At 34.3% G+C, this 16,442-nt stretch overlaps 1 protein-coding gene across 3 annotated transcripts in view; it reads left to right on the top strand.

Moving 5' to 3' along the window:
- Positions 1 to 16,442, top strand: part of CNTN5 (contactin 5) — a 606,644-nt gene that overhangs the window by 388,379 nt on the left and 201,823 nt on the right. The gene's annotated exons all lie outside the window — the stretch shown is intronic.

The following is a 16,442-nucleotide window of genomic DNA, read 5'->3' as shown; positions in this document are numbered from 1 at the left end:
ATTTTCCCTTGATCCACCCCTCCTTGGTCAGGTCAGACTTGTTATAATTTATTGCTTAATTCTTATCTGCTACCTATTCCGTCAAGGTATTTGTTAGGAGATCACGGTACTATCCACCTCCTTCTGAGCTGGGAAGAATAATGACATTTGTAAAAATTTGCTCATGCCAGGGCAGCATGTTTAAAACTCTAAGCGCCACAAGAGTATCATGGTATTATTGGACTTCAGTCTTGAATGTAGCTTCTGAGAAAATCCTGCTGCATTTTATCTTTTAGACAAGAAAACTATCCTACAGCAAATCTCTTGGTTAGAGAACCCAACCACTGGCAAAAATACATGGTTCCACAATCTGAAACTCAGATTTCTGTTCCCAGGTCAAGAGTAGGGCTACAAGGTGGCTATTTAAACTCCAATTGAAAATAAAATAAAATAGAGGGAAAGTGAGAACTGAAGCTCAAACAATTGAAGAACTTTGAGTTTCAACAATTGAAGACCTATGAGTTTCAATAGCTACATCTAAATCAAATAGTTAATTCAGGCCCCTATATTATTACCTTCTCCATTAAAATCAATTTAGATAAAGTGACCGAAAAAAAAAAAAAGAAAGAAGAGATTCTGTTTCGAGAGTTTATTTTCATTGGATTTTTAAGTTTGTATTATCTTACACATCTACTTTTACAGGTATCAAAATTATTACAGTTTAATGTCTGGAATGTGATTTCTGTCCATTAAAGTATTTGGAAATTCTTATGTACGTTTCTTAGGAAAGTTTAATGGCAGAATGCTTTTTGGAAGTGCTGAGGTGTAGTAAATAATGCTGCAGGACTTGCATCAGAGAAAAGGCTCTTATTAGTATATAAAAATATTTTTAAAGCGTTAGAGTAATAACTGATTGAAGCTCTTTTAGAAGAGTTTGTGAGAAACTTGTTCACAAGAGCAATTTCAACTTCAATGTGTATTTGTAGTTTAATTTCTATGTAGCATGATACTTTCTCTTCTTATCCTGTTTTAATGCTTCTTCAATTCCCTGTTCTTAAATAGTTGGTGTTCGTGTTGAAATAATATTTGCATTATGCAGCATCTCAGATTTTAGTATTGTTTAAATTAATTCAAGTTTAATGATGTCACTGCACTGTAAGCTCATACTAATATACCAGAAGCTTGTATCACTGAAAAGTTGTTTAAAGTCAGATCCAAGGGCCACCTCTTCCAGTGCCCTATATAGGGAAGTATTTCTTGGTAACAGCTGGCCTGCATGTGTCCAGTTGATTTCAGTAAGACAGAAAGTAAAGCATCGGAATAGATTTTTTAAGGAAATGTCCTAATCTTAAAGTAATTAAAGTAATTGGTGCTCTACAGTTTTACTGGGATCTAGTGGCTTGAAGGGTTATCTATAATACCAAGGAAAAGCAAAGCCATTTCTGACTATGAGATATAGAGCTACACATAATGGCCTTCATTTTCTTTTTCATTGCTGAAAACCATGGATATTGATTCCAAAAGCTTAGAAACTTACCACTTTGACAGAAAAAAAAAAATTAAGTTGATGTAATTGTTTGAATGTAATTCAAACAATTGGTTGTACCTCTGTGGAAAATAGCTACCTCTTTGCAACTTGAAAGACGTTCTTCTAATTAAAAAGAGAAATGGCGTGCAGCTCAAAATGGAGCAGAGACCATTAACCATTTGACACCATCTTAAGGACAAAGTGTGTACTCTAAGGTGCCTATGTAAAAATACCATGAAACCTGAAAATGGAGAGCATGTTTATTACACTGGCCCTTAGTTCTCTCCCAATTCCATGGCCAAAAGCCCTGTTACTATGGTTATTATCATGTAATTCAGCACTGGTGATGCCTTGCAAATATCAATGTTTATGTGCTATATCATTTGCATATGTGTGCACAGTTAAAATAGGAAATACTTTGAGAAACTTATATCATGTCTTTGGATTTGAAAGAGAAAGAGATATAAAGTGAACATTACTCTGTATATGTTTAGAGATATAATACTTGAAATAGCTCACTCTATCACTGGTTATTTTTATGGAGCAAAATTGGAAGACCAGTTATGTGCAGTTAAAGGTCTGCCTAAAATTTTAAACTACCACAGCAAATACTTAGGAAGATTTAAACTCAATGAAAGTTCACTTTTCTCTTTTTCTTTGCATTTCCTATCATGTCTCATGCCCAAGGTCATGCTGGTTTATGCTATTTTTAGAGAGCAAGCAAAAAAAAAGAAAACTATCACATGCTGTAAATGAAATTAGAAGTATATTTTTTCAATAAAAACAAAACCTGATGCATAACTGAAAAAAAGATATATATTTCAGCTTGACTAAGTCTATCTGCCTTACTGCAAAACAACTGCATATTTTTGTATGTGGTTCCACAGCTTCTCTTTGGAGCAGTGTCCTAATAACTTTGGCTACAACAGCAGATTTATTTTGTGCTTACCTTTGCCACATGTACAATCTCTATATTCCATTAGGTCACAAAACAAAATTGCTTTCTTTTATCTATGGATTATTCAACCTTTCACAAGCCTATCGTCTCAGTGATATTTACAGTCTGGACTAAAAACCTAAAGTGCTAGGGGAAAACGTTCTCACCCGTCATTTATGGAACACCTCACTGCAATTTTATTAATTCAATTGTCACTGGCTTCTTTGCATCATTTCCTTTTTTCTTTTACTAAATCTGTTTTATTCCCTTTAATCTGCAGCGAAGGGTATTGATTAGATTTAATTTAAATGTCCTTTTCCAATGGATGATCTATGATGACTGACCAATAATGTAGATGTACAGAATAAGAAGTCACCCATGCTGCAGACATATAAATCAATAGTTTCCTGAGGAGACAGCCTACACATTGCTCATTCTATCATAGCACACTTTTGTCAACCTTTTAATTGGTTTCTCCTACTAAGAAATTAATTTAATCACCTATGTTTCTTTCCTGCCATCATGCTCTGTGGACACCTTATTGGGTATATATCATAATTTCCTAGCAATAATTTGTAAAGAGTTGATTTATTTAAACCCTCTAGACTTGAGAAAAGCCTTTGTTTCTCATGTTCATTCCAGAAGATGCAGAATTACAAAATGGCATTACAATAGCAGCATTTACTTCAAAATCATATCAATCTAAACAGTTTTAGGTACTATAAATGAAAGGTGAAAACTGAAGTGAGAAAAGAAATCAAAATGCAGGTTGTTATACTTTCAGTTTCAAAAGTGTCCCTGATCATCCTGTAATAAACTTTTAAGTTTGTGACTGCTTCGTTCTGAAAGCATCACAGCTGTGTGAAGAATGTTACTGTATCAGTTAAGAGTAGCTACACATACAACAGTGACTTGCACTACAATATTTTTGGATTGTTTTATTCACTATCTCAATATGCTCTCTTTGGAAAATATATGCTTAAAAGGCAGCTGAAAACCATGTGTAAATGCCATAAAAAGTAAATTTTGTGTAGAACTGTTTGCATTTTATTCATAAATAATTTATTAATTTAAGAGTATCATTCAGTGAATTTGAAATTAATGTGAATTTGTCAAACTCTACCAACAGTTTCACCTGTTCTTTCCAGCCACAGTTTCCTACATAAATGTTCAAACCACTCGCACGTATCTACTTTAAAATTCTGCAATCTAGCCCTTTCTTTTCTTAAGAGGACCAGGAAATAAATTAACTGAAATATATATTTTTTTCATATAAAAATGTTGAAAAAATATGTTTTCAATCAGAGTAGAAGTCTGGAAAATGAAATTGTTTGAATTTTAGCTGTGATGATACTTTGTTGTTTAGTGAAATATTCGGCTTATATACTAAGTTCAGTGATGCAAAATGCTAAGAACTTTGGCTCCAGTCTAAAAAGGCATTTCATCTTAAAGTATCTGCATAATCCTTTTGAAGCTGGTGGGGTGATGTACGTCCTTAAAATTCAGCACATGCTTAAACTGTTGTTGTTAAACATAAGACTTCCTGAAGCAAGATTTGAAACAATCTGTATGGATTTGTTGCCAGTGTCATTATGACAGACACATAATGGGTTTAATTAAGCCTTCTGTCATTCATTTATTGATTCTTTTTTTTTTTAAGTGAATAAATACCTTAGAATAATAAACTTTAGGAATAAAAAATAGTGGAACTCATTACAACTCATTTTAAGCAGCATTTCTCAAAGCTCTCCTGTTGGAAATTACATATCTATCTTGGTTCTCTGTTGTGGCTATGGTGATTCTTCAATCAAAATTTGCCTCCAACCTCACTTTACATAGTGAGAATCACTTTCAGAATCCAAGTCTGAAAACAAGTATGGTGAAATCAGTAAAATAAGCAAGTCATCTAAAACTGTGAAGACAGCACCCACTCTTTCGGAAAGAATGGCAAAATTAATGAATTTTATGTTGTTCAAATTTCCAAACAAATCATTGAGTATTGCCAAAAGATAAACCCTCTGGGAGTCCAGCTGTGTTCAGGAGTGGTGTCCAGTCAAAGCTTTGGAAAAAAAAATAAGCAACTCGTTTTCTGGAGCTCCCCTGCCACAGTATGCCTTTGGAAATGGTCTCCTGACCCTATCAACAGCAGCCTGTCTGTACCAGCATAAGATCAGCTCTGATAGACTGCCTCTATGTTTCTGTCCTTTCAGTTCTGCTTTTGAAGCTGTCTGAAAATTGCAGTCAATTTCCATTTTTCCATTGCTACATTAGCATTTAAAAATTTTGCCTCTCCATTAAAACACTTAAAAGAGCAAAGGGAGCCCAATCATTTCCTATTTACAAAAGCAGGTGCTTTCTTTCACAAAGACAAGAGTGGAGAAATTCTTTCATCTTCTGTCTGTTGTCTCAAAACAGTATCCTGTCATTTCCAAAAGGGGTTCTTTGTGCTAGTAAAGTAAGCACTCCCTAGCATGGAGAGCAAATCATATGTAAAGTTCCACATCCATAATTCTAAACTGATTTACCTTCCAAGACACAGAGTACTTTTAAATTCTCTTTTGAGAACAGCCCCTAGTCAATTCTGCTAACACCAAAAACATCACAACAATTACCTTGGAGAAGGCTGTGGTCCTACCAAAGAATCCCAGGTACTCTTCCAATACAGTGACATTATCTGTGATGAAAATCCAGTGCAGGAGATTATTTGTTTATACCTTTCACTACATTAGTTTAGACAAAATCTTTGTCCGAAAGGCAAAGATATAAGACTTTCCTTGTTCTCCAAAAAGAACTTGGTTCCTCTTTGTCCTTAGAAACAACTCACTCATTCCTTAGCTTCATCCTCTTGAATTTTCTGTGGTGAAATCATACATCACCTCAGCTTGAAAGGGACATTTTGACAACACTAAGAAGGAAAACTCAGGAAGATCTAATACAGCAAATCTTTTATTCGTAATTAAAATTAACATTTATTCTTTTGGATGATAGCACTAGAATGCAGGCAGTGTAAAAAGTTGAGGTCAGATCCCTGATTAGGGATTATACATCAATATAGCACACATTTGATACTTATTAGGATAAGCTACTGGCTTCAGAAAGGGGCATCAGTTCTGGATGTACTCCACTGAGCAACATTTATTATCTCATTCCATTTGAATTGCACATAGGGATAACTTCAATCTCACTGATCCTCATATCCATCAAACACCAAAAAACTTATGATTATTTCCAACTATTTAAGTAGAAATGAGATTTATTAATCTTGTCAAATTTATTTATTGCTACAAAAGTTTTGATGCCAAAAGAGTACTCTGAGGTGTAAGTTCTGCTTAGTCTTTTACTCTGAAAATGTACTTTACACAATATATTTTATATTTCTTGTTCTATGGAAGAATTAATAGAAGTCAGTCATGTAGAGAGACACAGTTTGAAATGTAATTACAGCAATCATTTAAAGATGCATAGTACATCTACTGACTTCTCATTTTAGCATTGTGCATTTCTCTGCAGGACTGGGAGGCTGGTGTTTAACCTGCCCATAACCTATCTCACCTATCCTTCACAATCTAATCTATCATGCTAATGAATCATTAGACTTGGCATTTAAATATAAATGACAGTAATTAAGAGCAGCATTACTAAACAGGAGAAATTTTAAAAGGTTGAAGGAGAATTTTGTGCCAAGACCAGACAACACTTGTAAATTTCTCTCACAAGTTCTATCTTAGACTGACTTTTGGAAATTACTGTGTCATCTCTCTATTTAGACCCTTCCAGGTGTGGCAAATAGTGGTGACCACTATTGTAAATTCTTTCAAATGAAAAGTTTTACTTGAAATTTCTTGCATGGTATTTGTAGTGCTACCATAACATTCCTGCTCTCATTTTTCTCCCTCCTTTATCCTGACACAGATGTATTACGTCTTTCCTGAGAAACAAATCAGGCTCCTGGTCTCATTGTAAAATAAACTGCTCTGACTGGTTACTCTTCTGTTTATAAGTGCAGGGGCACAAGTACTTGTGATAGTACAAAGGAAAGAGCAGCACAAGCCTGGAATGGAAGAAGAGAGAAGTAGACAGGACATCTAAGCTGATTTAGGAACCGTACTCTTTATAAATGCAGTGGAGTCACATTTGATGATACTTTAGAACTCAGGGAGGAAAACTTCTAGGAAAGAGTTTAGTTCTGTCTGAGTTAATAACACTGAACAAGTGTTACTACTGTTATAGGTGTTATTATGAATAGAAGCCTACAATGAATAAAGGAGATTGATCATCAAAGAAAACATGTGGAAGGTTGTGAAACACTTGGATAAATGAGAATTAGGAGAAGTCAAGTTGAGTTTGCCTGGCAAAGGAAATGAAAGAGAATACATATAAGTTTTTTAGTTAGATTACTAAAAATCAAAAATAAGAGATAGTGGGATAAAATTAAAGTTAATCTACATACGACCCCAACTTCAGTGGTCGCCTTTGTTCAGTTTTCTATAAGGACTGAGCAGCTTGAAGCATGAGATAACAGTAACAGAAAATTGCATTTACTTTGGGAATGGGAGAAGACAAGAATGTAAGAGTAAATCCAGACTTAAACTAGTTCCAACATCCATGAAATTTAGTACTTCAGTGACTATACTTTACAACAACGTGCAATTCCAAGACTAATTTGTCTTTTGTCCTACTTGATATTTTCAGTAGTGTTCACAGCAGAACTCTAATTAAATCACCTAAAGATGCCAAGATGAGAAGTTTTGTCAACATGGAAGTTGTATTCTCAACTGAATAATTATCTATTTTATTTTTAGCGTTTTGCATTTAAAATCATGAGCATGGTAATATAACTGTTGATTTTTTTTGTTATTTCTTGTAATTATTTTGAAAACAAAATCAAAATAATTTCCAATTGTCAACTGACCAGTGACAATGATAACATCAAAAACCTTTGCAGATAACCACCATATGATGATAATATCAAATTCTGTAACATTATAGTCTTAAATTCTGTGAGATTGGGTAGTTTTTTTCATGTCTGGCATCAGCATCTAGCAGCTTACAGTTTCTTCTACACTGGTTTTAGACGTCACATGTTAGAAGTTGTTTTCATAGGACACAGTGTATATATATATATATATAAAGAAGCACATTCTTTCTATAAAATGTACTCTAGTCTGTCTCCATATACAAACACACACACATGCACATACAGAACTAAATAAAAAAAATCTCCCAAACAAACCTTTTAATTAGGTTTTAGCCCTATATCTTATCAAGCATGGAAACATGTAAAAATGTCCTCAGGATTCTATAAATATGTAAATGCTGAGCCCACCCACATACCTACTGCATTAATTAAAACAAAATGCATTAAGTCAGAAATTTATATACTGTGTGTCTAGCTACACAATAAATCTTACAGTAAATTTTTTTAGAGTTGCAAGGTCAAGCATCAAGCTACAGGATGAGGGATCCATCATTGTCTATACAGTCTGAATTTTTCCTTGAATGCTGGAGTTCTGATATATAGAATTCTCACAAAATTTTCTTCTTTTTTTTTTTTTCTTTATTTTATATTAGACACACTAGACTCAGGTCACAGAAGAATTACTGTGCACTTACTGAACAGTGTTCTATTTTCTATTGTTCAGTGCACAGCCCCCTGCCTTCATTAATTCAGACTATTCAAAACCTACTCTGAGGATGAAATTAATTTCCTCAGAAGCCTTTTATGGTGCTCATCATTACAGCATCTAAATGCTTCATGAACATTAATACGTTTATTTTTGCAGTGTTCCCGTGAACTGAGTAGATATTACTATCTCCTTTTTATAAATGGAAAACTAAGACATGAGAGATTAATGTAAAATATCCAGTAATTTGGGGAACTGTATATGAGCTCAATGGGTGCTGCTTTTCCCAAATGCTTAGAGGAGCCAGAACTCCTCTAAGTTCAGATCAGTCTCCTATTCATCACTCTGATTAATCTTTTTCTCAGCCTTTGTATCTGTCATATCTCAACCCTGCATCTGGTTTCTGATCTCTCTCCTATTATCGATAAGGCTACTGATCCCATTTCCACTCTCCTTATTTACTGAAAGCATCTGTTTGATCAGAAAGGATAGCATCATCTTTCTAGCTCCATTTAAGTCTCCATGTACACATTCTGCTTAATTGCCTGCAGTTCCTCTGTCTCACATTTCCCACTTCTAGGCTCCTAAACTCTCTTTCCTTGTCCTTATTCAATACCTTCTATAACATGCTTTTTATTTCCATATCCTGCTGCATCCTCAACAGACTGAATGGACACTTAGTTACATTTACTGAGAATAACTAAAACAGAATCTTCCAATGGAAAGATGTTGCCATCTTAATCACTGTACTTGCTATCTGTGTATTTATAATAATGGATAGATTTCCTGACAGTATGAATATCTATTGACAGAATTGATTTTCTTAGTTAGAATTTTTTATATATCTTCAGGCTAAATAACTTAAATTGCCCTTCCATTAGCTCTCATAACTGGGCCAAATATTTGAATGGCAATCTTAACAATTCATTCAGTAAGGACTTCCACTGATAATTCAGTGTTTTCTCTTCTAAATTATTAAATTATTATTACAGATGACACTATAATGAAACAGGTGCCTCTTGGATAAATTTCTGCCTGGAATGACACTTCTACTTAAATACTTTTCATTTATAAACTTTTTTTTTTTACTATGAGATTTCAACCATCATCACTCATTAACAGAGATTAACTCTGTGTTTTGGTTAGTGACTGCAAGACTGTCAATTTAAGTCAACTTTTATTCAGTCACCTTCTGAATTCCATTTTTTTCCTGTTCTTGCCTCCTTTATGGCTCACAAATTAAAGACTATTCCTCCACTGAAATTAAAGTGTGAGAAATAGATAAAATCTTAGTGTATGATCATTACTAGCCATGATGTGCCACAAATGTGAGAAAGAACTCTTTTAAAATTTTTCTTAGTTTCAGAGCTGGTTATATAAGGTCTGACAACATGTAATACTCTGATATTGGAAAGTGCAATAGCCATTAATTTTTAATTGAATCTTAAAACTGTCGTTACTTCATTAAAATCAGATCTGCTAAAAAAAGTGAAATTATCATGGATAAAATATTTCAGTGAATGTAAAAGTTGAGTAGAAATACTGGTAAGAAAATCATAGCTAGTGGAATGAAAGAAATTATTTTCAATTCAAGATTGCCTTGTGGCAATCTCAATAGAAAAGCCAATCCTTTAAGTACTTTATCCTGCCAAACACAGTTGCCAGTAGTTCACTCTAAGTCACCAGGTTAGCATTCAGGAGAAAGATCTTTGCTGTATATTTTGGTCAAAGTTCTCCAAAAGGTAGAGTTTTGTACAATGTGAACGAAGGATGTTTAATACTGGGATACTAGTTCCACAGGAGATTTAGGCTTTTCTTTTCTTCTTAGTCTAAAATTCACTCTTTTTTTATTTCTGTCATGGTAAGATTCCAAAGCAATATATTTTGGAGTCAATGAAATATGTTTTTTTAATAAAATCAAGTTTTTATACATTGGTTAAGAATATCCCATTATATTGAAATAAAGTAGTTTTTAGAGCAGTTTGAATACTGCAAATTTGACATTTTACCATGTTATACTACAAATATAAGAAATTCATATCTATAGGTTATGTGTATTTAGACATGGCAAAACTTGACCCAGTACTGTCAAAACTAAAAGCCTAAATAACTATTTTTATGTATAAGAATGGTAAAAAAATACTGAGACAGAAATGCCATTATAATAACCTTAATTTTTTTTCTGAAAAGTGTGACACTAAGTCTCTAAATTCTGTTCTAGTTATTTAATTGCTGGAGTGAAGTTATAAGAAGGTAATCTAATAAGAAGGAAAGGCTGCATATGAAGTCGCAGTGAAACTGACACTGTTAATCTAAACTCCCTCCCTCTCTTCCACCCAGTTCTTCCATACATCTTGTCCTTAAATAGATCCACAGCCTCTAAACCTTTCTTGTTCACTTTACCTACCTGTTGAGAAAGGTGTGAACAGTGAAAGACCTACAGTGAAACTTGCAGCCTAGAAGCTTACCTTTATTTCTTGTTATTTTGTATATACTGCTAAATCTGTGACCATAATGCATATCCAAACCTTTCCCTGGGGTAAAGATTTACATAAAAGAGTGTAGAGTAAAAAATACTAGAAACAGAAGAGACAAAGAAAAACTATCCAAATACAGATGTGGATTCTCTGACTGCTTTAAATGAACTTTTTATCAGACCAAAAACATGAAAAGAAGCATGCTTTACGAAGATCATTTAAGAAAGACAGTAAACTACCATATAAAATTATTCCCACATTATTTGAGACCAAATTAAACAGAGTATCTTTTGGAGACATAGATCTAAATTATATATAAAATTTCTTGAACCTTGAAGGAAAAGGAATGAAATTCAAATGTTTACTTTCACAGCATCACAGTTACCTTATTAAATTTAAATAAAATATTTTCTCAGATAAATTTAAATAAATCATGTGAGTTGGACTCTATGATCCTTATGGTTATGTTCTGACTTGAAATGCTCGATGATTAATTGAATAGAGGTAAAAACTACTGAATTGAATTAATGAGCATTTTGAAAATAGAATATTTTAGGGACTTATTACAGTCATATCACAGAAACAAAGAATGGCTGGATTTGAAGGGACCAACCCCTCTGCCATTGTCAGGGACACCTTACACTGGACAAGGTTGCTCAAAGGCCCCATCTGATCTGACCTTGAATACTTCCAGAAATGGGGCATCTGCAGTTTCTCTGGGCAATCTGTTACTTAGTGCCTTAACATCCTCACAGTAATGAATTTCTTCCTACTCCTTTTCACAGTTTAAAGCCATTTCCCCTTGTGCTGTCACTAGGTTTCCTGATAATGAGTCTCTTCCTATCTTTCCTGTAGGTCTCTTGTGATTCATTTTTAAAACAATCATTTATTATCTTCTAAAGTAACCTATCACAGAATCACAGAAAACCAGTTGGAAGGAAGGGGTCCTCAAGGATCCTCAAGTCCAGCTCTTGGCTCTATGCAGGATCATCCTCAAGAGTCACACCATGAGCCCAAGAGCATTGTCCAAATCCTTCTTGAACTCTGTCAGGCTGGTGCTGTGACCACTGCTCTATGGCCCAACCACCCTCTGGGTGAAGAACATTTTCTCATAGCTAACCTAAACCTCCCCTGACTCAGCTGCAGGCCATTCCCTCAGGTCCTTTCACTGGTCAGCACAAAGCAGAGATCAGTGCCTGCCCAGACTCTTCCCCTCCCAAAGGAGCTGCAGAATGCAGTGAGGTCTCCCATCAGTCTCCTCTTCCCCAGGCTGAACAGACCAAGTGACCTCTTAATGCAGAATAAAATAGAGATATCCTCACCAGAGAGAATTTTTTTGAGTACATCTGTTTTTTTAAGTATTACATTTAGACACATATCAGGGCATAAAATTGTTCATTTCATCTTTCTAGGAGCAATACTATTTGAAACAATAATTCCCGAGATCAGTTGTTTTCTACATCCAATGGTTTGCAACCCTATCTAATAAGCTTGTTTTGCAGTTCTTTCACTTTCTCCAAAAACATTTGAAGATCTGTAAAAATATAATGGTTTGGGGTTTTTTTTTAGATAATCAAGCTTTTCAGATCAGTTACAAAGATTTTTATCTTCAGACTTTAACAATTCAGAGCCTAGCACTCTAGCAGTGCATCGAAATGAAGACAGCATTCATCAGTCTACTTCAGTTAGTCAGGGCTGCCAAGTTTTATTCCTTCTTTTTATTTTAATCTTATTAAGTATCTGAAGTACAATGAGTTTTCTAGGATATTGCTTATATTTTCTTGTTTCTTCTTATCTCAGTTGATAAAAACCAGTCAAGGCAAGGGAATCAGTCACTGATGCATAAAACCCAAACAAAATATTTTCTAAAAGCAAGAAAAACTGTGGCTTAGCAGCTGAAAAATCTGTAAATTATGTTTGTCATAGAGTTCTATGCTTTCAGTATTGATGGTCTTAAAATGTTTTCATCCACTTTAACTGATCCTTTTTACCAGATAGTAATTATGACTGATGCTTTTTAAGCAAAGACTGCAGATATGTCTGTTGTTGCTATGAAAATGCAAGTGAACTAGGTCATTCCTGCAATATGCTGCAATGTGAGTCTTCATTTTGTAAATGTTTTAGATTCCAGAGGATTTACTTCTGGGTTTGCTCAAATCTACCTTAATACTGAAATGAAATATTTATACTGGACTTAATACAATCAGGTGGTCATTTTGTTTGACAAATTGGGTCACCTTTAAGGGAATTAAGAGTTTGTGAGCTGCAAAATGTTTTGGGGTTTTGATGCACTGCTCATTGTGGGCACCACGATATTGGCACAGCCAATTGTAACAATGACACAAAGCACCTGGAAAGCACATTCTCCTCAACCAGCAAGGGTGAAATATCAGACTTTGGTCCTGAACGGAAAAAAGAGATTTCTTTAGAACTCTAGAAAGGGAAAGTAAATATAATGAAAACCATTTCCCATCAGTAATGTGGCATTTTGAAAAAGCTTTTCAAAATGTCTTCTCACTGTGGTTAACTGCACATCCTTTTTTTTTTTTTACTTTAAGTAACTTGTTCATACAACTTCCTGGGAATGTCCTGGTAAAAATAAATATGTGGACAGAGATTTAAATGCAAGTAATTTATATATTAAAGACATTTTACTTTCTTCACTCTTAGTAATTTTTTTCTCTATGCAAAGGCAACAGCTGAAATCAGTGACATTGATTTTCAAGATGAGAACCAACAGGCAACGTCTTGAAACCAGTTCCCAAACTAAATCATCAGTAAGCATCTCACATCTCTGTCTATTCTGCGTTATCACATCAATGGAACCTACAATCTGGAATTTGTATCCACGGCTTCTTTTGCCATTAGAAGGGTCTTCTTTGCTGATTTCATGTAATTTATCTGAGGTGCAAATGCCAAGGCTGTGAAAGATTAACGTGATATGATACCTAAAATTAAGTTGGAAGCAATTACAAAAAGGGTGGATTTTATATATCTTACTGACATTGCCTACAAGTAAAATACCTACAGGAGCAACTTGACATTCATGGCTTGTACCTGTCTGATAGAAAAAGTTGCAAAAAGTATAAAAACCTTTTGTACTTAAACATAGGCATTTTGAAAAAGGACTATAATAAAAAGTTTACAGGTTTCAGTGTTTGAATTATAATGCCTGCAAAGATGATGTTTCCGCTTCAGCTCTTTAAAATACTGCTTGAAATGGGAATGCATTTATGCACTTAAGGTTTGATTTATAAAACTTCTATTTACTTTTATGCAGGTTCTTTGCATAATTTACTTGGTAAAAGTAGAACAGTTTTAGTTTACATAAATCATATTATTCTTTACTTTTTTCATGGAAACTCTTGTGGATGCTATGTCATCATTCTTATTTCAAGAATGTGCATTAAGACAAAAAGGGTTGAAGGTGTGAAAGAATTGTGGTAATCTCAGACTCCATAAGCAGATTGCACTGCAATATATTTTATTTAAAGAAAAATAGTGGAAACATTTTACAGTAATGTGCAGAAACTAGAGTTGCCTGGAGAAAGGTAAGACAGCAAAAAAAAAATCCACTTCGAAACAGTGGTTTTGGTCTGGTTTGGCACTTCCAGGATATTCATCTGAACTTTGTTAGATGATTTCTTCCTTTTCTGAAGATACATCATTAAACAAAGTAGGGTTAAGTACTACACAGGACAGCTTAGCTGTCATCTCGTTTCTCAGTGAATGTTACCCATGAGACCTGTGAGTAAATGACTAGAGTATAGGCAGAAAACTAATTACCACTTCTGTAAATATTCCCAAATTCTATCAAATTCTAGATTTGGGTCAGAGGGGAGAATATTATTTTCCATTACTGTATTATCTGTAAGAAAAGGCCAAACATAACAAACTGAACAAATTGTTTGAGATAACATATAAACATGGAAAAGGAGACAATTGATCTGATTACAGTTGGCATGAAAAAAAATGATGTATCCAAAAACTCTTTTTTGCCTTGGTTTAACACTGGAAATTTCTTCTCATGTCTTTTGAGTCCCAGAATCTCCAGGCAGGAACTGTCGAAATTAAGTCCCACCCATCACAGGAGTATAGAATTAAATTAATAGAATAGAATAGAACAGTCCATATATCAAGGGGGCTTATAGAAAAAATAAAATGGACTTTTTACCAGGATCCATAATGGCAGGACAAGAGATAACAGGAAGAGGGTAGATTTAGATTAGCTATTAGGAAGAAATTCTTTACTGTGAGGTTTGTAAGGCACTAGAACATGTTGTCCAAAGTGGTACTTGTTCGGGCTCCCCTGGTTTACAATCTTACAGTGCTGCAAAGTCCAGGTTGATCTCATTGGAATTTCTACCTGTGTTTTCTTGATAGTCCATCAATTACTGTAACTGCTAAGGTTTGTTTCCTCTCATTTCCTCCACATTTATTTGTTCAGGTGTGTGGGTGTGTGTATCCTTAGATTTTTTTTTTTTTGTTTCCCTCTTTCTGTTTAGTTTCCTTCCTAGTTGGCAAGGTCTGCTGACAGATAACTTTGCTGGAATAAATGCTCTTACAACCTCACTTGCCTTCATCAATTAGTGTGGTCAACCAAGTTTTGTTCTTATGACGGCTTTGTATGTTTTGTTTATGACTTACTCCTCTTCTCGTTAAGTCTTTTTGCATTGAGAAAGGACCTTAACCAGATATTCTTAAAAAAGGATTCCCTCTTCTTCCACATACTATTACAAAGATGACCAGAGAGGAAAAGTTGCATCATTTCTTCACCAAGTTATGAGTCTTTCACACCTCTTCTATCCCTCTTTCTGCTCATATGCAGAAGCACCCAAAAATATTAAAGGAAGCTTAAGGCAAAAAGGTTTCAAATAACCCCAATAACCACAAAAGCATTGTACTTTTGTACTTTCTCAGCTGTTTATTCTTTCAAGCAATGTCTGTTCAAACTGTGCTTTCCCCTAAGTATTAAATGAATGTAGAAGCATTTGGAGCATTAAAGTAACACTAGGTAGTCTCTTAATGTACTTTGCAGTAATTTTCCTTTCATCCTGAACTGCTATGCGTTGTTGTCATAACTATCATAAGAAAGAAATCTCTCCTGCTCATAAGGACTGTGAACCCACATTCCATTTGCATGAATTTGCACGACATAATGTTTCCTGGGTTTATACCAGAGGATTTTTTTCCTGATCTTGAGCTCCATATCTCACAAATTCTTTTCTAAAAGAAAGAAAGTAGATAGTAACCCACCTTTTTGCAGTAAGCACAGCACTCATCTTTTAATTTTTTTATTCTCTTCCCTCCAGCATCTTAATATCTGAACTCAGATTTTTCAATCTACCTGTAGCAGATACTATATAATGGCATAACATCACTTTTTGAGCTCTGTTATAATTTATCAGCTCACCTAAAATTGGCAGTTTGCAGCTTTTCTACATCTCACAGTAAGCACATAGGTCTGGATTTTAAAGTGTGAGCTAACTTTAGTGTGAACTAATAATAACTAATTAACCCTGTTAAAATTGTTGCTAATCAACTAGTGAAATGTCACAGAAGCAATGTGTAAGCATCTATGTGTATTCAAAATGCAATATATGCTTTATATTTTTATATTTATCTAGCTGATAAATATGAATATAGAAATGTGTTTATATGTATATATATATACACATGTGCATATACGTATACTTATAAATTTTGAATTTCTGAGCCAGTCATTATTCCCAGACTTCTATACTTAATGTCACTCTACATAAGACTGATTTATTTGACATTTTTTTAATGTTTTTTACTCTCTCTCTCTCTGTGTTCATTGGGCCATATTTGTACAAGGTTTTACAAGATAGCAGCTGAGCCAGATAATAGTGGGGGATTCCAAAGCTGAGAAGTAC

The sequence above is a fragment of the Molothrus ater genome, chromosome 2, assembly GCF_012460135.2.
Source record: "Molothrus ater isolate BHLD 08-10-18 breed brown headed cowbird chromosome 2, BPBGC_Mater_1.1, whole genome shotgun sequence".
Taxonomy (NCBI): Eukaryota; Metazoa; Chordata; class Aves; order Passeriformes; family Icteridae; genus Molothrus; species Molothrus ater.
The sequence above is the reverse complement of the archived record's forward strand: the minus strand, read 5'-3'. Positions and strand labels throughout refer to the sequence as shown.